Source organism: Equus przewalskii, chromosome 4, assembly GCF_037783145.1.
Source record: "Equus przewalskii isolate Varuska chromosome 4, EquPr2, whole genome shotgun sequence".
Taxonomy (NCBI): Eukaryota; Metazoa; Chordata; class Mammalia; order Perissodactyla; family Equidae; genus Equus; species Equus przewalskii.
Window position 1 is genome coordinate 77,349,454 of NC_091834.1, and position 26,650 is coordinate 77,376,103.

Below are 26,650 nucleotides of genomic sequence, written 5' to 3' on the forward strand. Positions count from 1 at the left end.
TGCTTTCTTTCTTATTCTTCTTTTATCTTTCAAGTTTGAAGATGGTTGTGATTAAAACATGCAATTATATTATGCATTCATGTTCATACTTAGTCTTGCAATTGTTGTACATTGGACATTCATAGAAGTCATAACTGTACTTCATTAACCTGTGCTAACTGATAGCTCCTAATCTCCTCTGTTCATTCAGATTCAAGACCATAAATCAGGATGCATTTAACCAATGATTCTTTCATTTACAAGATAAAAATAATATTGCATGATTTTTATGACTTGACAGTCATCACAAAATAATTAGTACACTAGTAATCAACAATAGCTCAGTACAAGCACATTTGAGATTCTCAATTGAATAGAAAGAAGGAAAGTTGTGATTTTCAAAAGATATGTTTTCTGCTAAAACTAACGGTAGTGCCAAATGTCTTAGAAATTTTTGCAAAGCAGATAGTAAAACTGAAATGAATTGGACGAGAAATATCAAACTCATTTCAATATCTGGCTCATTCTCAAGTCACAGTCCCCACTTTGCACTGTGCATTCTCAACATGAATACTGAACAAGAAGCACTTAACACGCCCTGATGAATGCAACAATTAGAACACAAAAGAAATCATTAATGCATCAGAACAGAAGAGGATGGTCTGTTAGTGTCTAATTAGGCTTTTGCTGTAATTATCCTCCATTTGAGAAATTTACTTAATGTAAAAATGATAAAACAAATCATGAGTATTCACTTAGTTTAATTAGTTAGCAGCACTAAGGCACATTTACTTTAATCTGTACCCTTTTTATATACTTTGTTCTAATAATTTTAACTATAGAAAAGCTGAGTAATTCACCACTTAAACCTTTTACAATACCAACATCATAAAATCTTTCTTATACACCCTTATCTCCTATCCCCACAAAGCTCCCTCAGACAAATTTCCAACATTGTGCTTGGTTATTTGTGCTGAAGGATTAAAAGAAGATGGATAGGATCGAAGACATAACGTGTGACTGGAGTTAGGGCAGAAAGGGAATGACGGAGGAAATGCACCAAGGGAGGGGCAGGGAGGAGAGGAAGAGATATTGAGAGAGGAAGGAAGAGAAGAGAAGGAGAAGGGAGGAGACAGGAGGGTATGAGCAGGGGAGTGGAGGAGGGGAGGGAGGGAAAGAGATCAAAGTACAGAAGAAGAAAGGAGGAATCAGAAAAGGAAGAGTTAAAGAGATGGCTGAACTAGAGAGAAGCAGGACACGGAGATTGTCTTGCACACATATCACTCACTGGGGATGGAAGCCTGATGCTTAAAAGTTCTCTCTCTCTCTTTCTCTCTCTATCTATTCACCTATCTATCTATGTGCCTGGTAGCAGATTTTTTTTTTTTTTTCAATCATCCTTTTTCTGGGGAAAAAGTATATGCGAAGAGGACTAAATTCTGCCCATAATTCTCTAAAATAGAAAATTTCCAAAGTTCCCTAATAATTTTTTCTCCCCTCCTTCCATAACCAAGGAAACTCTGGGCCACCCAATTGGACTGACAGTCAGTTTCTCAGGATCACAAGTTCTTGCTGCCCCTGGAAATTGCCCCTTATTCAACAGAGGGCTCGTAGGAGGGGAGGAACAAACCACCTGGGCACTGGAAAGCAAGTTAACGTGCACACTCTACTTTGGATGGTCAGGTCATCCACTCCATTTAGACATGCTGGCAGAATTGAGTTGTATCCAGGTCAGTTTTTACCCATTTGCATCAATGGCAAAAACAAAACAAAAAACAATCTTTCCTATTAGTAATTTTTTTGTAATTTATGATTGGCAAAGCTTATTTGCTATTCTGATTACCTTTTTAAAAATCATGCTTGGAAATGCTGTGCTAAATGAGTTCTTTCAAAATCTTTATGTAGAAAGGTTCTGAGATATTTCAAATGCACGTATACGCTAAAATGTACTTTCAATACATGAATGAAATCTTGATTTGGACCTATAAAACCCATTTGATAATAATTCAATTTTGATTAAAGATCTGAAGTATAAAAAAAGTTTCAAAATAAGTAGTTCTAAAATCCTTTCTATCACCAAAATTAATGTTTAGTAAAATAAGTACTTGATGAACATGAAATCATGCTCAGATTCACTGATTCAACTAAAACATAAAAAAAGTAAGCTGCGCACCATTGATTTAAGCTTTCAAGAGGGTGGGAACATTTGGGAACTGTTATCTAACTTCATCAGAGTTTATATCCATCTGGCAAGCATTGATATGGCCATACTAGTCCTTAAAATATTAAACGCTTCTAAACGACTTGGTAAATAGCTGCTGCTCTGAGCTTTTCACTCCCCAGCCACATGGTTTACTCTCCCACAATCTTTGCACTACCTAGAAAATAAAGCATTAGGATTGAGGCAACACGTGTCCTCCAGGATCTGTTCCAAGGCTTTGGAACATCCATTCTAATTTGTCGTTGTCTGGACCATAATGGTATTAAGTATTTTAAGTACCATCTCTGAATGGAATACATGTTGCCAGTTTTCATCAACATGAGAGAATATGTTTGCAGGGGAAAGCGATGATATAACAGCTATAGTCTTTTGTTTGTTTCTTTTTAAACTGCAAAGCTGTTATACCCTTCTTCCCTTCAACAGGGTCCAGCCTTTCTCACCCAGTCTCCGGATATCATTAGAACTTTGTTCTATACACACAGGTGCCAATATAGTGACTCAACTTCCATTGCCATTGTTGATCCATTTCACTAGCCTGTTACTCCTGGTGATGTAGGCAAATCACAGCATGACTGCATTGTCATTATGCTTCTGTCTTCCTAAGGTCTTTTCCACTCCTCCTCTGGTTGAATAGGAAGGATGTGCATGAGGGGGAGTGAGCCGATCTCCTCTAGCAGTATAACAGTTCTTTCAGTACGTTCATGGTCAGTGGTTTGAGACCCCAGTATTTTCCTGTACAAATTTTTCCTGTGGGTTCTTGATTGAGCTTCCTGGGGCAAGCTTCCTTTGGAGCTGGGTTGAAGGTACCACAATTAACAGAAGTCAACTCTCCTTACTAATAATTACATTCATGGGTCTAAAATGAAACATTTTTACTGTCCCCTTTTCAAATTGAGTTCCATGGGACCAGAACCAGTGTTGAGAGAAATCCTTCTCTGCTCCAGAGGCTCATCCCAAAAGCCTGTTTCAGTTCTAGCTTGTCCAGACATCACATCTCTTCCAGGAAGTAAATAATGCCTTCAGGGGACATCTAAGTGTGAGATGATGTTCAGGAGGTGAAAAGCCATTTTGATCTCCACCGCATACACACCATGGGGTGGGCTACAAGAATGTACCTCCTTTCCCAATCTACCTTACTACATTTAGCATCTTCTTTTTAGTTATTATCTTTAACTGTTCCAACATACTCAAAAACATATCCAAAATAATTGTGTGAGTCTCTATTTTACATGAAAAAGTACACAGGTGCTGAATAAAATAGCACCATCTCTTTCTGAATTTTATGAGAAAAAAAAATTTGTTGATGAAAACTTCCTCATTTGAAATTCATTATTTTATTTTCTCCCTCTTCTCTGAGTTAAAAGGGCTTTGGATGAGAAATGATTGAACACTGATGTGTCACATGAAACTTTCCCTTTTCCATTCAACACTAATAAAAATATTTGCCTTCTACTTAACTAACAGGTCTTTTCTTTAAAACTTGCTGAACTTGTTTTTTAACTTAGTAACTTCAGTGCAGACCATAACAGGGATGCTTTAGATTTTCATCTCTTTCATTCCTTAGGAAAAAAAGAAAGAAAGAAAGCTGAGCTTACAGGCTGAATAAGGAGAATGAAGAAAAGTTTCTTAGGTCCTAAAATAATCATTTTAAAACTCTCATTGGCTTATAAATTATTGCTTTCCATTAAATACCAACCAAAAAATCACAGACAGAATATATGTAAATTGACAGTAAAATTTTATTTTATTTAATAACAATACAGAAAGCTCACACAGAAATGATCACTCACCATTAACAGGTATTTAGTGCTTTAGAACTTTAACAGTAATATTTGCTCGTTGGGCTAACTCAGACTGAACACGTGGCATATCCAAGTTTTTTTATACCCTAAAAACATCTCAATTCTACCTGGAAATGCCCTTCTGTAAATCTACCTATGCAACTAAAAAAAAGCATTGGTAAGATATAAAGGTATATATAATCAGCAAAGGAATATTTTAAACCGTTTCATCTACTCAACAAAATTATTCCACTGAAGCTAAATAAATAGTCATCAAATTACTACCCAGAAGAATCAGCAGCTGCTTCTATTTAAGGCTTTCATATATGTCTTTACTGTCCCCTCCCTACTCCGCCAAATTAACCAGGAAAGAGACAGCGGGATTAATTTCAAGAGCTCTTTCTCCCTTCAGGGCACTCGGAGCTGACGGAATGGGGAGCAGCTGCATTTCCTGAGCCATTCTGGCCCTCCTAGCTATTTTTCTTCCTTTCCTGTTCCTCCACAGTGTCTCCCTTCCCCTATACAGTCTTAATTAGTTCTCAAGCATTAAATTACATCTATATCTTGACGATTCCTATAAGCACATCTCTAGCCCAGATTCCCTCTACTGGGAACTCCAGATTCTAGTATCCCACCAGCTACAGGGTATTTCAAGCTTTAAGTATGCAAAATGTTGCTCTCAGCAATGGATGCCACACCACTTCTCAATAAGTAGTAAGTAGAATCACCATTCATTCATTTTCCAACCAGAAACCTAGATTTTTATCCTTGATTCATCTTTTTATCTTATCCCTACACTATATTGTCTCTAATGGAAAATTCCATCAATTCGTCTGCAAAATATACCTGTTATCCATGTGTCATTCTGTCTCCCTTGCCGATAACCTAGTCAAGAAAATGGCAATCTCTCAACTAGACTACTTCCTCAGCCTTTGCCTCATTGATATTTGCTCCCCTGGATCCATTCTCCATAAAAAAGTAATAGGAATTATTGTCCTGTTACTATGGATAAGGAAACTGAGGTTTCTGATAGTAAATAAATTTGCCCAAAGTTACATGGCAATAAAGGAGAGAGCTAGAATTTTAAGCCAGGTGAACCAGCTCAGAGGTTCAACAATTTATCCCATTCCTTATAACTACAAAGTGGATCTGGCTAATTCAAATTTTGAGTTCTTTTTACTAAACTATATTGCAACTCTATATTTATAGGATTAGTGACCAGAGGAATACTTTTCATATCTCCAAAATTAAAATGGATCAGAAAACTCACACATTCACATGTGTGTATATAAATATTGTAGAAAATATCAAAATGTTAAGAGATTACAGTTGAGGGAGTAAGAGAGAGGTGAAATTATGAGTAATTTTATTTTCTTCTCCTCTATTTCTTCATTTTTTTCCAAATTTTTTTCCAAATTTTTTTCAAATTTTTTCCAAATTTTTTTCCAAATTTTTTCCAAATTTTCTACTAAAAACATATACCAATTATAATCAGAAAATCACAATAAATTTTTAATTGATCTGAATATAATTAAAATATGTATTTAAGTAAACTAAGTTAAACCGAAACATTTGACCTTTTATATTAGTTTTATGACCAAATTTTCATTACTTTCATAATTTTAATAGTTTAATTGATTTTTATTAATTTTATAGATTGTGTTATAGAGATTTGTAAAAAGGTTCTTTGCAACTGACATTAGAAATTATAATCTTCTAAGACTTTGCTTCCTCTCTCTATTTTCCTGACCAAAGCTATCATCAGAAGTCTTTTTATGTTAATTCCTCAGCCACCCTAAAAAATATTTTTATACTTAAACTACATTTTCATGTATGCTTGAAATTAATCATAAGGCATAGCACAGCATTTACACATGAGTGACAAATGCTTTTCAGAGGCATTTGATTTTTTCATAATTGTGAATAGTGCCTAGAGTTCCATCTACAGCCACGAAAGGCTCCAAAATTGAAACACCATGCATCCAGCTTCAATTGATGACTCGATGGCATTTTCAACACAGGAGCCCTAAAACTGAACTCTTTGACAGCCCCAGGCCGACTTGGGTGCCCATCATTGATGCTCTCATAACACCTTTTGTAACCTCTTTTAACATGTAAATTGTGTATTATAATTATTTGTCAGTCTATATTCTCCACTAGACCATAACCTCCTTAAAAGCAGTCTCTATCCTTCATCTCCTCAGTGTCTGAAAACATTCTACAGGCTTCTGTAAACATATTTTCAAATTAAAAAATTAACTCCTCTAAAATAATATGATAAAAAGTAATGGTTTTACCAAATCAAATCTATATCATGATAAATAGTGTAACTAACTCTTGAAGTCAATTTAAAGGTAGCCAACCAACATATATTTTAATGTCTAAAAGATTCAGTTTCCTCTAGATCAGATTGGGAAGAGTTCAATGCAACAGTTTATCAACTGGAAAATTTTAACTTTTGGCCTACCAAACAGGAGATATTAACAAAGTGTATTTGGGATGATGGTAAAGTGTTTGATTTCAATATTCTTTACTTCATGGAATCAGTCGTCAGTTTTCTTCTGTTATTCGTTAGAGCCCATCTCTGTTATTCCACTTAAAAAATGTCTTCAGATGTACAAAGCCTTCACTGAAAAATAGTGAATTTCAGTAAGGCTGTTAATGGAGGAGATCTTTTCCATTTTATACAGCTCTCTAGACTAAAAAAAAAAAAAACACTTCACTTTTTTTTGCACCCAAATATTGTCATATTGTTAACATCTTTTCTCTCTTTATCTCTCTAAATTCTAGATCATCCTACTTGATTCTTTTAACATTGTCTAGTGTTGGAGACTGATACAGAATGTCACTTCAGAATTTCATCAACCACAACAGTATGTAGAAGACAATCTTTTTTGCAGTTTCCACAAGAGTTTCAAAGTCTGATATTTTGCATCTAATAATCACAGGCGGGAAAAAAGTATCCACTGGATATATGAACAAAACTAACACGAAGGCTTGTGGCTGGTAAATGAAGGAGACCTTAAGGAATTAAGCAGGCAGCCCTAAATCTATGTGGACAATTGTTGGGCCTAGAGACTTTTCTCACTCCCGTGAGGTAGAGGATATGTGATCTCTAGGAGATTGTAAGAGGCCAGAACTTCAACCCCGTGAAGTCTGAAGTTAGAGTTCTTGCAGGGTATCATTTACACGATGCACATCATCGCCTAACGTTGCAGAAGGGTTCTTGGAGCCTCAGTTTGGCAGCCAGCCATGAGTCACTGCAGCAGCATATTGTCAAGGCAGCTGGTCCTTCATACAAACACATGCTCAACCCACTGCAGAAATTAACCCTTTCTCGCCCAACAACACGCACCTTTGTTTTTACACGACCCATAAGAATCACATCTTATTCATTGAGAGCCAGTCGTGTACCAACTCTTTTTATATAACATCTCTAAGCTTTACAAACAACCTCATAAGGTAGATATTATCATCCCACATTTACAGATGAGAAAACCAAGAGGTTGAATATCTTGCCCAAGATCTCAGAACTAGTATAAGTTGAAATGTTTCAAACCAAGATCTGTCTGGTTCCCAAACCCTCTTGCCATTGGTATCTGTTCATTCATCACAATGGGACCTAGAGAAAGGATAAAAGCTCTTTTGAAGTGCAAACTCATGAAAAATCATTAGGAAGTTTGGTGAACTCTATTATTAAAGTTACAAACCTGTCTTCATTATTGTCAGAGCTGACTTGCTTGAGAACCATAAAAACCTATCATTACTTAAAGCGTGTGCTTTATTCTCAATGATATGTTGCATTTTAAATGTTCAGTACTTTAAGGAAATAATTTATTTTAATAAAGCACTAAAAAAGTTGTAGAAGTTCCAAAAGAGGAAGGGGCTTGCCAATCATGTGGTCAGAATGCAATCTGTTAAAGGTCGTTTGCCTATCTCCAAAGGCCTATCCTAGGCTAGCATTCTCTAGCAAATATACCACAGCCTAATCTACACACTGGCCTCAACTTTTGATATCAGAAGTTTGATTTGTATCTGACACTAAAAGTGATTCCTGTTCAATGAGAGTTTCCGTTCCTCCATACTGGTTTTTATGTGGAGAAAAATCATTAATAGATTATTAGTTTTTAAAATATTCAATTTATTATAGTTATAAGTAAAAGAAAATTAGTTCTTCTTTACAGTTTCAGTTCATTATATGAACCCTATTATCACATGTACAAAGCTAGCAAATTTTCACAGTCACTTTAAAAGTGACCCTTAATTACTATCTGGAGCCAGTTATAAACTTTGTTAATTAAATTCCTTTAACGTTTTAAACTGCATTAATACATTGAATATACTCAATTTCTTTCTATGTATACATAAATTATATAACAAACTTTCTAAAGTATTTAATATTACTTGTAAAATTAATATATGAAACTTTAAAAATAGTTGTTTTCTTAAATCTTCAAATACTATATATAAGATTAATTATATTCCGTCTAGACACACAATTCTAAATCAATTCTCAATCAGACATTTTTAAATGGTGTTACAAGGCTGACCTGTTATTCTAAAGGGTTAAAGTCTTTTATACCTTTAGATACTTAATATAGCAAGTATGCACACATTAATTAATGTAAAAATATTAATATTACATTTTGGTTCTCTTAAATATTTCTACAATTAATTCTAAATCTTCCCAGATATGAAAAATTCTTTTCCACAAAGGAAATACACCATCTCACAAAATGTTAGGAACTAATCCCCGTATAATTTTTGGAGCTACCTTCTTAGCTTCCCAAGACCTGAGGCTAGTCCTGAGGTAAGATTGGATTCTGTCTGTGACAAGGATGGAACATACTGAAGCCTGTAGGTTATAGTAGACTATAACAAGGGCTTCAAAAGTGAAAGAAGAAAACTTCATGGGGCTCATGTCCATTAGACATGAATCACATCATTACCTAGTTTTCAAGTCGGGTTAGACTCTCAGCCAGGTGGCCATGCCTCTTAATTGGATTTTGCTTTTCTTCATTCTTAAGACAAATAAATGTATTCACATCTAGGTGTAATGGCATTTGAATGGAAAGTAATCCTGCATTTTCTCACATTAATCAAGCCACTCAAATTTCCTAGTATAAAAACCACACTGGATTGAATTCTAAAACATCTTGGAGCTTTGACAATCTTACCCACAACTTCCAAGGTCGTCCAATTGAGAGACTCATCTCTTGAGGGCAGATGCACATTAACCAGGCTCACAAAAGTACAGTATCAAAACAAAATGCCCATGTATTAATTTACAAGGAGAAATAGAACTGGAAGCTGGGCACTTAAAATCTTCTGGTGCATGCATTATTTTCCTAGAAACAAGCCTCATAAAGAGGCAAGTTACTATCTAAAGGCTACTTGGTGAGTATGGAATCAGGACAAGACAAATTAAATATATGATTTGGATAATTAATGAGATCACACAAGACAATCTGATATATCTGCCAGGGTATAGGGGAGCCTAATAGATGGTATCCCTGCCTACCCAGAAGTTTGGCACCAAGTGAAAGGCAAATATAGATGGAGCTCAAAATGTCAGCCTTATAAGAGATGAAGGCTAAATTAGAGACACAGGTTTAACTATGCAGCTAAGCACACTTGATAATATTTCTCCATCGAACAAAACCAACTGACATTGTTGCTGGTACAGCTGCTGAATCCCACTTACCCCCACAGCCCAGCCCCTGACTACAGGGAGGGAGAGAGACCAAACGCATGCATCCTGTGGGAAGGCTGACTTCCAAAGAGGGCAGGGAGAGACAGAGAGAGAGAGAGGACGGAAAAGAGTGACATCTTTCTTTTCCAAATTTCACCTATTAGATAAAATATTTCTCCTCCTGTGGAAAGGAGTAAACAAGAGAAAGAAGGGCCAAGAGTTTTTCTCTTAGGGAATCCTTCCACATAACAAATGGGCGATAAGTGCCCCCCAAGCCTTGGCAACATTCATCTCCACAAAAGGGATTGATCTGATTTGCCGAAGGGCCAGGAAAGGGTTGCGTGCCTGGATCAGGACTGCTTCTACTCGCGGTGGAATCAGGATGGGTACTGCCAGTGTATGCCTCTGTGATGCTCATCTTTGCTTTCTTCTATTGCAAATCTATCACTTTCTCCTTTTCAGTGTGTGTGTGTGTTTTAAGTTCTGTTAATATTTGAAGTCAGGTTCATGTCAAGTTTCAAGGACTTGAAGCTGTTCTGCTTTTCTAAACAGGCTTCACATGCCTCTGCCCTAATCCATTATAATATCTCAATCTTGATTCCCTTATTTCCAAATTCATGAAGGTTGATCCAGTCCCTCCACAATCATAATAGAAGTACTGACTAGACTCTGTGGAGCTAAAACTCCCCTTTGAGACTGAGAGATTCTTTTCTGTTTACATTCTCCTGGGAACCTTCATTTAATAGCAGTAAGTGCTTTCTTTTTACGGGTAAGTCTGGCGTCCTACTCAGTTTTTCAAAACTGAAAAATAATTGTTTCAGAGTAAATACATTGGTGCTGAATCTATTATTTTTAAGCAAGGGAAGATTAATATAAAAGTCCAAAAATTGTTTATTTCTGGGAGAAGAGGAGGGGAAATGCAATCAGGAAAAGGCACAGGGGACTTTCTAAGTACAGTTAAATGTCATATTCCTTAATCTGAGTGGTAGGTGCACAGCTGTTTCTTATTATTATGTATACGTTAGTTATATGTCTTAATATCTTTATGTATGAATGATACATTTCAAAAGAAAAATATTTTTTCTCTGATTAAAAATGTCAAGTGTAATGATTCCATTTATGAAAAACTTCATGCATGTGTATGTATGTATAAAAATAGAGATGTGTGGGGCTGGCCCCGTGGCCTAGTGGTTAAGTTCGCGCGCTCCGCTGCAGGCGGCCCAGTGTTTTGTTGGTTCGAATCCTGGGTGCGGACATGGTACTGCTCATCGAGCCACACTGAGGCAGTGTCCCACATGCCACAACTAGAAGGACCCACAACAAAGAATATACAACTATGTACCAGGGGGCTTTGGGGAGAAAAAGGAAAAAAAAATTAAATTAAATTTAAAAATCTAAAAAAAAAAAAAATAGAGATGTGTGAAATGACAACCATCAATGTTAGTGAACAATCTCTCAGCATGGTGAGATTTCAGACGACTTTTGGTTTGTTTGTGTTTTTTTTTTTTTCTGCATTGCTCCTATATTGTTAATATAATTAGAAAAACCAATAAAGCTATTTTCACTGTGAAGTAAAAAGAAACATAACTCCCACACAAAAAAAGTTATTAAACGGGATTGTATATGTAGCTTTATTTTTTCAAATTTCTTATTATTAAATTGTATTCCTAGACAATCATTTTTATTTAGTTAAAGAAAAGATAATACCTGGTATATTGTATGCTGCATGGGTTCAAATCTCACTCCTAGTACCAAAATCTGAGTTATTTTTCTATTGCTGTTGTAACAAATCACCTCAAACTGACATAAAATGGCACAAATTTATTATCTTACGATTCTGGAACTCAGAAGTCCAACGTGGGTCTCAGTGGGTTGAAATCCAAATTTTTGCAGGGCTGTATTCCTTTCTTGAGGTGCTGGGGATGGTGTATTTTTTTGTCTTTTTCAGCTTCTAAAGGCCATCTGTACTTGTTGGCTTATGGCCCTCTTCTTCCATCTCTCTAACCCTTTTCCCTCTGATTCTGTCCTCAGCCTGAAAGGGTCTTGTAAGGACTCATGTAAAGGTTGGTCTCGCCTGGATAATCCATGATACTCTCCTCATCTCAAAGTCCTTAAGGGTAATCATATCTTCAAAGTTGCTTTATCTGTGTAAGGTAACATGTTCACAAGCTCCAGGAGTTGGAACAGGGGCATCTTTGGGTGGCCATCGTTTTGCCTACCATATTTGGCTTGTAGATGCAGAAAAATAACTCTGATAATTCTATATTTATCCATATATAATTTTCCTCTAATTTTCAAAAATTATATGGAAATTTATTTTAATCTTTGGGAAACACGTTGTCGAATATGAACATAATTTTAATTTATTCAAAATAACTTCTAAAGAAAAACTGAAAAACATTGTTTATGATAAGGACCTAGTTGAAAATAGGTACTTTTTTAAATTGTCAAATAAAAATGCTGCCATGTAAGTACTGAAAGCCCAAACTTTACAGATAATTTAGGAATTAAAAAAATAAGGTTTCTTCGACAAACTTTTAAAAAGCCAGTAAAATTAGACTGCCACAACGCAAAGGTAGAATTATTGTGCATATTGTGTATGTCCCTCAACTAGGGTCAGCTTTCCAAAGAAGTGACAAGAATGCCAGTGGGAGTCAGTTGCTGCAGACTCTTCAGGGCCACTTCTTATGCCCCATCTAGTACCTGTGTTGAAAACTCCCCCATAGGGATTCATTGCTGTGAGTTCAAAACCTCTATTAAAATGCCAGCTCTCAGAATATAAGCTAAATATTAGCAAAGACCTTGGCCTGGATTTGTTAAAAACTCAGATAAAACTTGACATTTGAGGAGGGATGTGCACCAGAAGAAATCTACCAGAAGTTAGAAGTCTGTCATTAAGATGGAAAATACAACAATCTAACTTTTCCTCTTTTCTGTTTTTTAATGCACCATCCTCTACCAATAATAAGACAAGTCATATCAACCAGCCAGAGGAAGATAAAATGTAAGGCTATAGAGGCGTTTCTATTAAATTTAAAAAATTTAATGTCCTGGCCAGAGAGTAGAGTGACAACAGATTTTTGATGAAATAATAGGAAGGCTAGATGTAATTTTCAAGAAATGGAAATGGAGATATGCAGCCTATCATAAATCATTGATCATGTTTATGCCTAATGTCGTATAACATTTTCCCTGCTGTGCCCATTGTTTATTCATATTAATCAAAAATAACGTGAAATTAATGCCAAATGCCCTGTGAAAATACTGCAAAGCAAGGATATTACTTACAAGATTACTTCTGCTTCTGCTCAAAAGAGTTTGAAAGCTTTATATCACTCGGTGGCGTATTTCATTTTAAGCAGCCCAGTCTTCTTTCATCTCTGTGCTATGTATAGCATGCTGAACTATGTTCACGAGATCAAAGGGAAACTCACTGTACTTTATTTACAAAGGCAAATTTAATGGGTAACCAAGGTACTTATTTTACTAAACTGACTAGTCCCTTTGAACTACTATCTTCACTGATCCACAGACCATGCTCAAATGTGAAGAAGGCTTCCTTGAATCTGGAAAATGTTCTTAGCCTAATTGGTGGACTTTCTTTGAACTGCATGCCATGGATTTTACTATGCTGTAAGTGCACAACAGAGGTTTCTTCAGGACACATGAGTGCTAAAATCCTTTGGAAAACAAAAAAACAAACAAACAAAAAATATGCCAACACAGCAAAATTGAAAATATTTTATCTCAATATCAACGGATAAGAAAAACTCATCCCAAAGCACATGATTATGATACTGTAGTTTTTACAGTAGTTGACACACTTATCTGTGTTTATCTAGCTATGGAGTAACTTATAATGCTCATTTCTACATTGATTTAATGAAAAATCTGCCTGTTCTGTGTGTTACATTAATATAAACTTGAAAGTGAATATATGTGAAGAGAGATGATGCAATGGAAAGAATACAGATTTAGGAGTTTTGCATTTCAATACACCATATAGGAACAGGGTATTTTGCCTAGTTGTTACCGTCTCTGAATCTCAGCTTCCTCATCTTCAAAATAGGAAATTATCTTTTGTGATAGACATCGATGCTGTTCACCAGTTTCTAGCGCTCGTGCTTTGGGGCATATGAGGAAATCCATTCTTCCCCATTGAGGTCACTCATGGTGCTGTAACTTTCTTTGGCCAATGAAATGTGAGTGGAGTAATGTCATTTCTGGGAAGAGGCATTAATTGATGAAACGTTAAAGAAGTACCTGTCTTTTCTGGAACAGTCTTGGAAGCACATGTTGATATGATGTGGAGTTGCAAGTCTGAGCCACCACATGGAGAAGAGCCGCCTTCGAGAATTATGTGGATCGAAAATCTTGCTGTTTTAAGCCACTGAGAGCTGTTATCACAGGGTAACTTACCCTATCCTGACTAAACATCCTTGTGGGATTAATGAAAGAATTAAGTGAAATAATATAAACAAACCACGGAGCTGGGTGCTTAGCACATAATAGTTGATTAATAAATGTTAGTTCTTTTTCTCATCTTTTTTTTTTTAAATGAGTCTGCTGTTATAAGCTTACAGTAAGATAAAGTTAATAAAGTTTTCTCCACACCCCTTCCAATCCTTTCCTATCACCTTTGTACTTCTCCAGCCTCTTTCCCTGGCTCACGACAACCAGCTATTAGAGAGAGGTAAAAAAGTACTTCATAACCATTTCCTCACTCCTCATAGTGGCAGCCCCAAGAAAGAGAATTTCAAGATTGGTTAAAATCACTTGGAATTGGTATTTTTGTCCCCAGAAGCTGCAAAGCCAGTCCTCTCTGGATTATCTTTCTTTGAAGCTATGGCCTTCGCCTGCCTCCCAAGAACCATGGAAGTTCCGAAGAGTATTTTCCACTACGTTTACTTCAGGGTCATAGCTTCCCTTGGTCTAATTGGTCTGAGAATTAGCTATATTTCTGTTTAAATTATCTTGGTCTTAAATTGGTTTTCTCAAATTTAATGCCACACCTAGAAAATGGAAAGATACAGAAATAGAACAAAACAATTTTTTTCTAGTTCAGTGGATGCAAGAAATGGCCCCAAACATACTTAATATCATTAATGACTAACATAGACCACTGACTTTGCTAACTACTTTGCAAGCAACCCTTTATGTAATCTCCTTCACAGTTCTACGAAGTAGGCACTGAAATCACAATTGCTGAAGCTGAGTTTAGAGAAACTGACTCACCAACACCTCCATCTAGTAATGAGTGGAGCAAAAACAGGTACCCAAGGAGTTTGACCGCAAAGTCCACAGTCTTAACCAATTCCCAGTACCTTTACCACATGATTACAGTCTCACAATAAGCCATTCTATAAGTTATGAAGTCATGTGATTATAAACATATATAAGCAGATCATTGTAAATTGGTTTCTTACATACCAAGCTCCATTTTCAATCCCCATTGGCTAACTAGACCACATCCCACATTCCACCACAATAAATGGAATTCCTACATCTATATACAGGAATATCACGCATAGAGAATATTTGTATCTGTAAATTTCCTGGAAATCAGAGGGAGGAAGAAGAAGGGAACACTTTTATTTTCTCTTTGTCATCCAGGGCTCAAGTAGCAACTATTTGTTTATTATGCTTTTGGGTTATTGACAGAAAACATTTACAGGGATTTTTTTATTTTTTTTGAGGAAGATTGGCCCTGAGCTAACATCCGTGCCCATCTATATGTGGGACACCTGCCACAGCATGGCTTGACAAGCGATGTGTAGGTCCACACCCGGGATCCGAATCAGCGAACCCTAGACCACCAAAGCAGAACGTGCAAACTTAACTGCTGTGCCACCAGGCCAGCCCCTACAAGGAGATATTTTGCACCCCGTAATTTTTGAATTCTTGAATGTGATTGCATAGAAGATACTATACCAGGAAAATTTATGAAACGCAGAGGTCTGATCCTTGCCTCCTCAAACTCAGTTTCAGAAGAGAAAATAGTTGAAATGTGTACCAGATTTTTGTTGTTGTTGTGTAGCTCTGCTCACCTGGTGTGATGGGGAAGAGAAGAATCCAATTCTAGGTTTCTTTGCAGAAGGCATCAATTTCATTCCATATTTATGTTAAATTAAAACTACTACAGAAAATTCTCTCTGGTTCCTTCTATTCTCATTCTTTTCTGAAGAGGAAAGGAAAGACATTCATTACTTCCTAACCTCAACCTTAATTTTTTAGTGTAAAGAGCCTGCTTAGAATACTTCATAAGTTCTGAGGTAGAAAGGAAATGTTACATATGTTGAACTGAGAGAGCAGAGGGATAAGATCAAAGAGAAGCTGAATAGTTATAAATGTGGTTTCCCAGATTAGCAACAATATTGCTTTAAACGGCAATTAGTTTCATTATTTTGTCACATCATGTTTATTTTGAACTCAATTTGCTCATATATGTTTCTAGTATTTGTCAATATATGGATGAGGAATGAAGGATTCTCAAATTGTACATACATGTATTCATGGGAATTTTCTAAATCAAGAAATTTCTTGTAAGTCTGTCATTCACTTGACTCCACTGTAAAACAGTTTCGAATTCTACAGAGAGAAACATAATTACTGTGAGAAAAGTATTTGGGGCTAAAATATGCTATATAGTTACATATAATTTAACATAAATGAATAAATGTTCATACAGATATAGGTATACGTGCAGCGTCAAAAAGAACTTGAGAGAACATCTAGTTTATACCATGCCTCAAGGTAGGGGAGTCCTTAAATTATCAAAGGTGGACAGTTACTAAGAACTTGCTTGATTAACTGTGAATTTGCTGCAGGGAGAAGAGCTGAAAATGGAGTGATAAGTCAGCTGATATTTCCTCAGACAGCAACTTTAAATTTTAATTTCATTAAATGTCTATAAATTACAACAGTAACACTTGCTAATTATAGCAACTGACCCAAGCACAAGTTCTACAAAGACCAAGGAAGATACGCTACCCCCTGTTTTAAATACCCTTCTGCCCACGTGACAGAGAAAACCCGCCTTTCCACATGGTGATACAAACCAATGCACATACACACACTCACATACACACACTCACATACACACACTCACATACACACACTCACACACATGCTCTCCCTCCTCTTTCCCTTTCTCTTTCTCTCTCTCATATACACACACGCACAGATTTTGTTTATTATTTTACAAAATTGGAGTAATATTATGTAACATTAATATGCAATCTGGCTTTTTTCCTTTAAAATACATCCTATACATCCTTCTGAGTCAATAAATATAAATAGAATTCATGCTTTTGAATAGCTGCATTGTGTCGGAGTATTAAAATTTATTTACTCATTCTTCTATTAACAACATTCAAAATTTTGTAGTTTTTGACCATTAAAAATGTTCCAGTAAATATTTGCAAACTGATTATCTTTATATTTATTTATTTCTATACAATAAATTCCTCAAGGTGATTTCAGCCTAGTAACTATTTTGTGCAACAAATACTCTCAATATTAGTCTCAGCTCCGTGGAATCCATGTCTCTCCCACTAATTCACCTCTAACTGGTTTGTTCATAACTATGTTGCTTAATGACCAACTTGTCTAAAACAAAGTCAGATTGGAACTCATAGTATATCACATAAGCTCATCATTTCGCATCACTTACTTAAATATTTGTTCAATATTAATTTTGTGGAAGACTATAATTTTTAACTAAAGATAATTAAATACCAACTTTAGGTTCGAAAGAAAGATTTATTATAGATCCTGACTATCATAAAGTGTCCTAATTTTTTGTAACTGTCTTGCATCCCTAAATTCCTTTCCCATCATTCTTTTAATTGTATTTTACTTCCACTTGACAGAATTTCTCCAAAATATAATCAACTTATCGGGGGGTATTTTAAGGGTTTTTAAGATTGGATAATAAAATAAATTACTTGTTCCTGAACATGTTATGTGTCTGCAGAATTAGAGCATGGAAAATCAAAATAGAAAGAAGAAGACAGAAAAATATTTAAAGTCACTAACAAGTGCCACTTACTAATGTGGAAAATGAAGTAGAGTGAAGTATAAGATGGTGCAGTGGCGTTTCTTCCTTGGGGCTTGCTGTACATATGTATATGTATATGTGCATTTTGACTTAAAAAAATATTGAAATCGTTCTGCACAAAGCACTATGCTACATGATGTGGAGTACGACATAGCTTAGAAAACATAGACACAGTCCCATATTTGTGTTACACACGTATAGGTTAACCTCTCTTCCATTGCCTCACATAGGACTGAATTAGTCTTGGTCAAAACTGCTCTTAGGAAAAATTTATACTATCTTTCTTTTATTTTATGTGTCTCTGATCATTTTGTCATTAAATTCAATTTCCCCTAACTAAAGTTATTCTGATTCTTATCATATTGTTTACTTGTTTTTTAAAGAGCAGACATGGAATTATTTTAATAGTTTATATACCTGTTATGTAATCTGAGGACAACTACGTCCCCAGTGGAAGTAGGATCATGCTCTGGGCCCAAGCTACAGCGGCGAAGAATTTCTAGATGACAAAGATATCAGACAAAAAATACTTACCTATACTTGATCATAGGTAATATATTGTTTTGTCAGGAAAATATCTTCAAAAGAACTATGTTGTAATGCTTTGATAGGAGTGAATTGTTATACCATTCCCATTTCTATGAATTCATTTTCGCCCTAAATGGAGATTTAAGAATACAGTAAGAATAAATTAAATGTTTACAGCAGTTTTACGTAATTGACCAAAATTGGAAACAAGCTACATGACCTTCATCTGATAAATGGATCAACAAATTAGCACATCTATCAATGGAATACTACTCAGTTATTCAAAGGAATACACTTCTGACACGTACAAAAAAGTTGATGAGTTTCAAAGGCATTATGCTAAGTAACAAGAGTCTGACTCCAAAAGTTACATAGTGTCTGATTCTATGTGTATGCCATTCTGAAAATGCCCAGACTGTAGGGACAGAAAACAAATCAGTCAGGGGTTTTGTATGTCAGGGATTGAGTATGGGGAGAGATGATAATGACAAATGGGACATAAGTGAATTTGGGAGAATGATGGAACTGTACTATATCTTGATTGTGGTGTATTTTTCAAAGTACAGAAGAATGACTTGCATTGTATATAAATTACACCTCAATAAAAAAAAATATCATCACCAACAAAAATATTTTCAAGTTCCTACAAAACATACCATAGTTAAGTGGAAAATACTAACGCTACCAAAACCTGATGTATTAATTTTTATGGATTTCCCTGAGGTGAAAAACATAACTATAGTTTGACACAGAACCTTTTTTGGCATTTAATTCACAAATGTCTACATAAACATGACAAAAAGCCCATATGTTTGCCTCTTTAAAAAAATGTAGGTTTTGTATGGCATAGCAGAAAGTGGATGGCTTGGCAGCTGTTAGCATTTGTTCATTTCATTATCTGATGCACATGGGAAATAAATCTATTCTTTTTTCAGAGGTAGCAAAAAGTTCCAGTTTTATTAAATAATTAGCTTAAATAATATTTCTCAAACTGGAAAGACCAAACAAAGTTGTGTCATGGTTTAAGTAAGGGAATTAATTAAAAACTGTATTTAAACTAAGCATACATGACAATTTTAATGACGTGAAAATTGAATCTTTCCAGAGAAACTAATATAAAATACAAATAATTGCTATAAGATACAAAGGATATATACAAAAAAGACACTTGTTTCATAAATCTGTTAGGAAAATAGAAGTCTCACTTTAGAAAGAAGAGATAACACGGAATGAGCCCATCAAGAATAGGCATTCATTAGATTTCTGGAATTTTTTACCCTTTTCTCTCCTTCTTAAACTGATTGTGTGATCCATTGCCAGCCAGGGCCTCAATCCACACAAAGATAGGTAATACCAAATTCTAATCTGCATAAAGCTTTTCTGGCAAAGCATCCTTAAAAATACTTTCATGACGTCTCACAGCGATATTATTAAAAAGAATACCTAGGCATGCATTAATCTTTTTTCTTTTCTGAGTGTGTTCTTAAGAAACGTATCAATGAATTAACTTAGTTAAATAAAATATTACTAGCATATAGATTTATTTATTATTTATTTCCACTCGTGACTTTCAAAAATTTTACGATCTATTTCAAATGAATATAGATCAAGATAAATGATTATGAATCTGTTTTTCCGTTAACAAATTGATTCCAAAGGGACTACACCAAAATCTAGCATAGGTGATAAAATGAAAGTTCTTACATATATTGAGCTTATTCATGAGTCTTTCAGTTTCTTTAAAAATAAATAAATAAAAAATGTTAATTTTCATTTTATGACTTTTTAAGCCATTTAATTATCTTTGTTTAGTAACAATCTTTTAATTGAGAAAAGAGAGCATGGTAGATAAAATATTAGGGATTAATTCTTAGGAGACAGTGGAGAATGTGTTATATAGATATTCTGTTCTCTGAACTGCTTTAACATCGTAGTGAAAATAGGATATATGTAAGTGACTCATTAACGCCATGCTAATCACAGAGAAGAGGGTTAGTCTCTTATTCAGTGGTGACTGAATTTGGACCTGAGTGACTCATGTCTCACTTAAGCAGTTAGAATCTGCGGAATGTCTCAGTCTCTCACTGCTTGCAAGTCCCAATGCAACACTGAAAGTCTGAAGGCCTTCACCTCAACATGGGAGGTGAGGGGATGATGCCCGTTTATCAGATCTGGGCCTCTGACTTAAACCCCACTCAACTTTAGTAGAAGGTAATGGTCTCAGATCCTTGCAAGAGGTGGAAAATACTGACATGGGCCCACAAAATTCAGTATAAGAAAGCACTATGGACTTCTGAGTGGCATGGCTCCCTACTGGAGAGAGGTATGAAAGTCATAATTAAATGTCATGGTGGCATTTACTTTTCTTCCCAGAAATACCATATACACAAGCACATTGGAAATAGGGAAAATGGGAAGTCTGATGGAAAAGTGAAGCTGCATTAGGAAACAAAACTAGAAAGACACATTCTCATTAGAGGAAAGACCAAAGAATGAGAGATTATGCTTCTAGTTCAGCTGGACAAAGTTATCCCCAACCCAACAAGTGTTCTGCCGGGAAAACCTAAAGCCTCTGGGGTTTGAGCTGTGTACTCTCAGGAGGGAAGAAGAGGATCGTTTGTAACACTATATCTGTCCCTCACCAAAGGTTCCAAAAGCTGTGATGGTCTGGAGTGGGACCTTGAGCACAATACAGCGGTCAGTTCTCCACCTCTGCCCAAGGCTGAGAAAAGAACTAGAACTCTATCTAAAGCCATTCCAACAGTTCTTAATTCTCAAGGTAGAAAATCATCTTCCTGAAAGTGTTTTTTAATAACAATTAAGGCTGAGGCAAAAGATTGTATTTTTGAGGGTGTGATGAGTAAAATTGAACTGAACTATGGAGCATATCTCAGCGAAATTTTCCAAAAGGGGATATTGTGGAACTTTCCAGGGAGGATTAGAAATTTGAGTGTAAAGAAAGGCTCTCGTCAGGGAGAGTAAAGAGTTCATCTTGGTTCACAAGCCTACTCTTGTGGAAAAGCAAAAATTAGGGGGAATAGGTTTAGTTAGTATCCCTAATGGTGCAGATCAATTAGTCTCACCATCTTGATGAAGGTTCGATTGCATAAGAGGATTGAAGGAAGAAGAAATTTCCAATTGCAAAGTCTGTGTTCATAAAATTCGTTAGAGATAGAATTTGGGGAAGCTTCTATATTCGCTATCAAAAGCCCAAAGGAAACTTGATGGAGGTTGACTTTGTGTTTGGGACTAATGGAAAGCGCAAACTCTGGAGCAGCCCTTGATATTTACCCTTTTGAACCACATACGTTGGTCACAGAAGATGGGTGTAGATGCAGATGACTTGTCCAGTTTATCCTGACAAAGATTCTCTCCATGACCGAACTTTAGTCAGGCTCTCCTGTCCTCTTTCTCAACTAAGCCTCAACTTTTGGGCTTCCATGTTCCTCTCTGCATTGTCTAATTTTAGCAAGAATCCTGTTAAGTTGTTTTAGCCAAAATCCCCCATCCTTGATATGTGATCGCCCTCAATATCTAATCAGATTCCTCATCCTCCACCATCCCCCAAGTGATGCCTGATCACCCTGGCCTGCCTTCACCAACAATCCTATTAGGTCAGTTTAACCAGAATCTTCCCGTACTCCTGATACTTTCTTAGTAATTTTACATCCACCAACCCCAGCCTGCTCCTTGGATAAAAATTCCCATTTTCCTTATTATATTCAGCATTGAGCCCAGTTCTATACTGAGGTGTCTTTCTCCTATTGCAATAGGTTGTTTTTTTTTTAATAAAATCTGTTTTTACTGCTTTAACTCCTGTCCAGCTCTGGTTTTTCTTTGACAATGCTACCCAGATAATGAGAAGGCTGCTCTACACTAGCCGTTGCTGTTGGAGAATGGACCTTGCAAATAACTCTGGGCTGGACCTGATCACGTACTCCTCCGAATAGTTGGTTCTCCAGCAGGGCTCAACCAATGCTAAGTCAGTGCTGTGTTTCCCCTGTAGCATTTTATAGCATGGACCATCTTTATGTATTTGAGATCCAAGTAGTCATAAATATAGCCATTGGAAGCTGGGCTCTTTAGCTATAGGTACGTCTCTTATCAAACTTACCCAGCTCAGACTGCGGCAATATTCAAGTTGCATTTTGCCAGGATATCTAGGCCTTCACTAACCATATTTTAAACGATAGAATTTTTTTCATAAAGGCTAAAACTGTGAGGATTAAAGAACAGCCATCAACTCTGTGGCTTTGGCCAAGGGAAATGATTATTAATCTTTCTTATTGCCATGTTTTTAGCTGTGCCAATAAAGTGCACGTGTAAGACAGAGAAAAACAGAGACAGATAGACGGGGAAGAGAGGGAGGGAGGAATTAGGGTGGGTGAGCATATCTGTATAATGTTTGGCTATTTACATGTTGATGTGTCTGTGTGTCTGACATCTATGTGTGGAGGGAGACATGAAACTGTATGGTTGAGGTGAACAATAACATTTATGAAAAGTAATATTTCCCAAACTATAATTGTACCTCCCTAACTTAGAGGTCATGTCTTTGAAAATTTCTGTGTAGGAGAATTTGTAGTTGAGAAAAATAAAACAGGGTAACTAAAGTCAGAAATAACCAATTAAAACTGTTATACTCTTTTATTCTTTTAGATTTTATTTTTCCTTTTCCTCCCCAAAGCCCCTCCGGTACACAGTTGTATATTCTAGTTGTTGGTCCTTCTACTTGTGGCATGTGGGATGCTTCCTCAACATGGACTGATGAGTGGTGCCATGTCCGTGCCCAGGATCCGAACCCACAAAACCCCGGGCCCCCGAAGCACAGCACACAAACTTTACCACTCTGCCGGCCCCCAAAGCTGTTATACTTTTATGTTCACTACACAAAGCAGAATAGAAACTATTATCATTCAGGATGAGATCAATGACGATTAATGAAAGCAAGCAATAATTTGTTTTATATATTGTTTCTGATGTACTATATAAATTACTAGCAAGGCTCCCTCCCTTCACTATAGCTTCAACACGATATATGCACAGCTGTTGGATTAAATTGAGGATTATCAACAAGCTAACGTACTGTTTATAGAGTCATAGTGCACGGTCTAGGCTCAGATCAGCAATGCAGTCAGAATGCAATCAAAGAGATCATTTTAAAATAGTTTAAGCTCTTTGTAAGTATTTCCTAAAGTTCATGAAGGAAGCATATATCTACTGCAATGCTTAAAATTCTCCTTCCCTCTCTCACCAGCTTCTCTCTCATATAGTAACTTCTGTGCCTGTCCCTCCAAAATTCTTCTGTAAAACTTCATGAAAGTTTAGACCTCAAACCACTCCAGCACTCAAATTCTTCTCTCTCTGTGCACATTCCTTCTTCTAATAGTGCATGATGATAGCCCCAAAGATAAGTCGAACATGACAGGACCTTTTTTGTAGAGAAGTAAAAACTGACTAGACGAAGCCAGATTTATTTTAGTAGACAAGGCAGAAGAGAAAGCCCAGTGTCATTCATCGTTTAATGCATTTGCCATCTCACACTGAGAAGACATTTGTGTTTCTTTATCTAAATGCTTAAGGCCTTTCTGGTTTGACGGCTTGGAGATGCTGACATCTGCATGCCAATCCCTTCGTCTCTGCTTCCGTGTCCCCATATCCTTAGTTTGTCTCCATCAGCTTTTTTTTTGTATGTAACCTGGATCACTCATGCCTCTTCTAAGGACTAAGTTTTCTTCCTTTTAACATTCTTTATCTTTTCTGAGTCTTGACTGCAAAAGAAAGTGTTCTTTTTCTACTATTTGAAGTGTTCTTTTCTTCTTTATCAACAAGAGTGAAAAATCACATATGCTAGAAGGTCAAATTAGGTAATTGACAGAAATGTATACATAAATAAATTAACAAATTCTCAAGTTTTATCAAGGGGGAATTTTTTATTGAGAAATGACTACTATATTTCCAAGTCTGCCTTAGCTTATACAAGTAAGCTCTAGAAGATTATGTTTTGTTCAAGGCATTATTGCATTACTTGAACTTGGTTTGCACAATTTGCTATGTGTTTCTTCTGCTCAATGGTTGCAAATGCCCCCTTTCAGCTTACTGCAACAGCTGCTTCAACATCCTGTTCACAGTGGTGTTGGGTTGCTTCACGAATCACTGAAATACCAGAAGGCTGGCTGTGGTCCAGGATCTCGGTAGTGGTGATATTATCTGGTCATTTTAGATAAAGTTTGGCTTCAATTGATGGTGATGAAATATATTAAGGATAAGATACAGTAACTATGACAGATGAGATCTCACAAATATGCAACAGGCCACAATCTGCCCCTGTTCTCTAAACCTTTAGTTTTGTTACTAATCTGAAGCCAATGTAGTAGACCACTCTGCCTTCCAGCCCAGTGGATTTTGAGAGACTACTTCAGTTAGTGCATTATTTCACAATGCAGTCTGCCTAGGCACGTATGTGGTGATAGCCTTAATTCCGCTTTGGCTGATACAAAGGTTCAATGCATGCAATGTATCTGTGTATCCAATCTATACTACATTAACCCCTTAAAAGTGGTTGTTTGATGCTAAATTAAGTAGCCTGAACCAGTTTTTGCATAATTATTGCCATGCTTTGTGTCACATGCCCCTGGAAACCTGGCCAAAACATATTGGATCATGCATAGATCAATGCTTGACCCAAAGAGGACCTGGCCCAGTAATTTCTAAGAACTCTGCCAGTTGGAGAAACTGTTTTGGATGAGGACTAACACTGATCATATGACTCTTCTTGGGAATGTGAATGCAACAAAGGGGCTACAATTAGTAAGAGCAATAGAAGCAGACACCGGTGCCATAGAAGTAATGGAGACAAAGCACGGGGGAGAACAGGACTACAGAGCCCAAGTTCAGACAAAGACCGCCATTTACTAAGGCTACAAGGAGGAAGGAAGCAGGAAGCAGCCACAAATTCAACTTCCTTGATTGGCCGTCCTAGCCATTATGGCTTATGCCTAGCGATTATGGTTTATGTCCACCAAAAAGATGATGGATTTTATGTCATAAAGCACATTGAGCATGGCAACATCTGTGATGTTGACTTATGAATGTTTTTTCCAAATAACGAAAAAGTTGGCAAAACTTCTAAAGCTTTTAAAAATGAAGTATTTACTTCTATTTGTAAATTTTTGTGGTTAATATACATAACATAAAATTTACCATTTTGACCATTTTTAACTATACAATTTAGTAACACTAAGTACGTTTAAAACATTGTGCAAACTAAAGAGGAGCAGAGTAGGGGGGTAAGATTGGTTTGAATAACCTCCTTTCTTTGGTAGTACTATCAGGGCTTTCGCTATTAGGCAAAATGTCAAACTGCCATCTTTAAAAAAAATACTTATGGTAATTAAGCCACTTATTTATGATTTGGCCTGTATCCTGTTTTTATCAAACTGAAAATTAAATTAGAATTTGAGACTATGACTATGCTGGAAAATATAGCTCTTGATCAGAGCAGTTTAATTCATATATATTTTAACTACATACATAGTTACTCAGGAAAAAAATATTAACTCAAGTTTTTTGTATTTTTCCAACAGCTGTTTCATTTTTTAAAATCAAGCGCTTTTTAATTGTTTGATTGGAGGCACCTTTTCAAACAATCACAATTAGAGAATTTGAGATTTAGGAACACAATTTTAATTTTAAAATGATGCTTTTATGAATCATAGTGCTAGGGAGCACTTTTTTACTCTTTTGAGAGAATAAGTCCTGCATCTGTAAAACAGAATTGCTATCATTCATACGTATTCAAATTTCCACGTCTATTCAAATCTCTTAGATGCGTGGTGGCGGACACTGAAGCATGTACAGTTTTGAGGCCCCCCCTTTAAGAAAAATAATACAAATGTAATATTCAATGTGAAAGTCAATATTCATTCAGAATAAAAAAGAACCACAAGTTTACTTTTTTAAAAAAGCAACAAATATCACAAATATTACAAAATCCAGAAAAAAGGGCTATTTTTTATTGATTAGTCTGACCCGTTTCTGAATTATTCCTTTTTCACTGTATTTTTGGCTATATACACTTTTGGTTTGCTTTTCATACGATGATAATTTTGTAATATCGTACTTATAGAAAAGATAGAAAGATAATTCACTTTTTTCTCAAATGGTTGATCAGAATTTGTTTTTTCTATTAGCTCTATAGACAGGAATCTTGTAGCTTCACAAAGCTTTATTGCTAATAACACGTAAATGTTTAGGATTTTTATAGAATTTGAGAAAAATTCTATCAAGCTTCTGATTTCATAAACGAGTCATTTGATTTCAAGAAAGGTCATGTTTTCTTGTGTAGTTCCTAATCTTTTTTTTTTTTTTTTTGAGGAATATTGGTCCTA

The 26,650-nt window shown here is 35.9% G+C and overlaps 1 protein-coding gene across 3 annotated transcripts in view; it reads right to left on the reverse strand.

Annotated features, from left to right (window-relative positions):
• The window catches only part of TSPAN12 (tetraspanin 12), a 111,870-nt gene that overhangs the window by 76,461 nt on the left and 8,759 nt on the right, over nt 1-26,650 (reverse strand). The window contains exons 2-4 of one of the 3 annotated variants that reach the window (XM_070616397.1): nt 18,267-18,389; nt 16,178-16,261; nt 15,721-15,851 (exon numbers count right to left, since the gene is read on the reverse strand). The exons of 1 other annotated variant lie outside the window; for it this stretch is intronic. The gene's annotated coding sequence lies outside the window, so the exon portion shown is untranslated. The remainder of the gene's footprint in view (nt 1-15,720; nt 15,852-16,177; nt 16,262-18,266; nt 18,390-26,650) is intronic. One more of the 3 variants, XM_070616398.1, reaches the window with a different exon arrangement.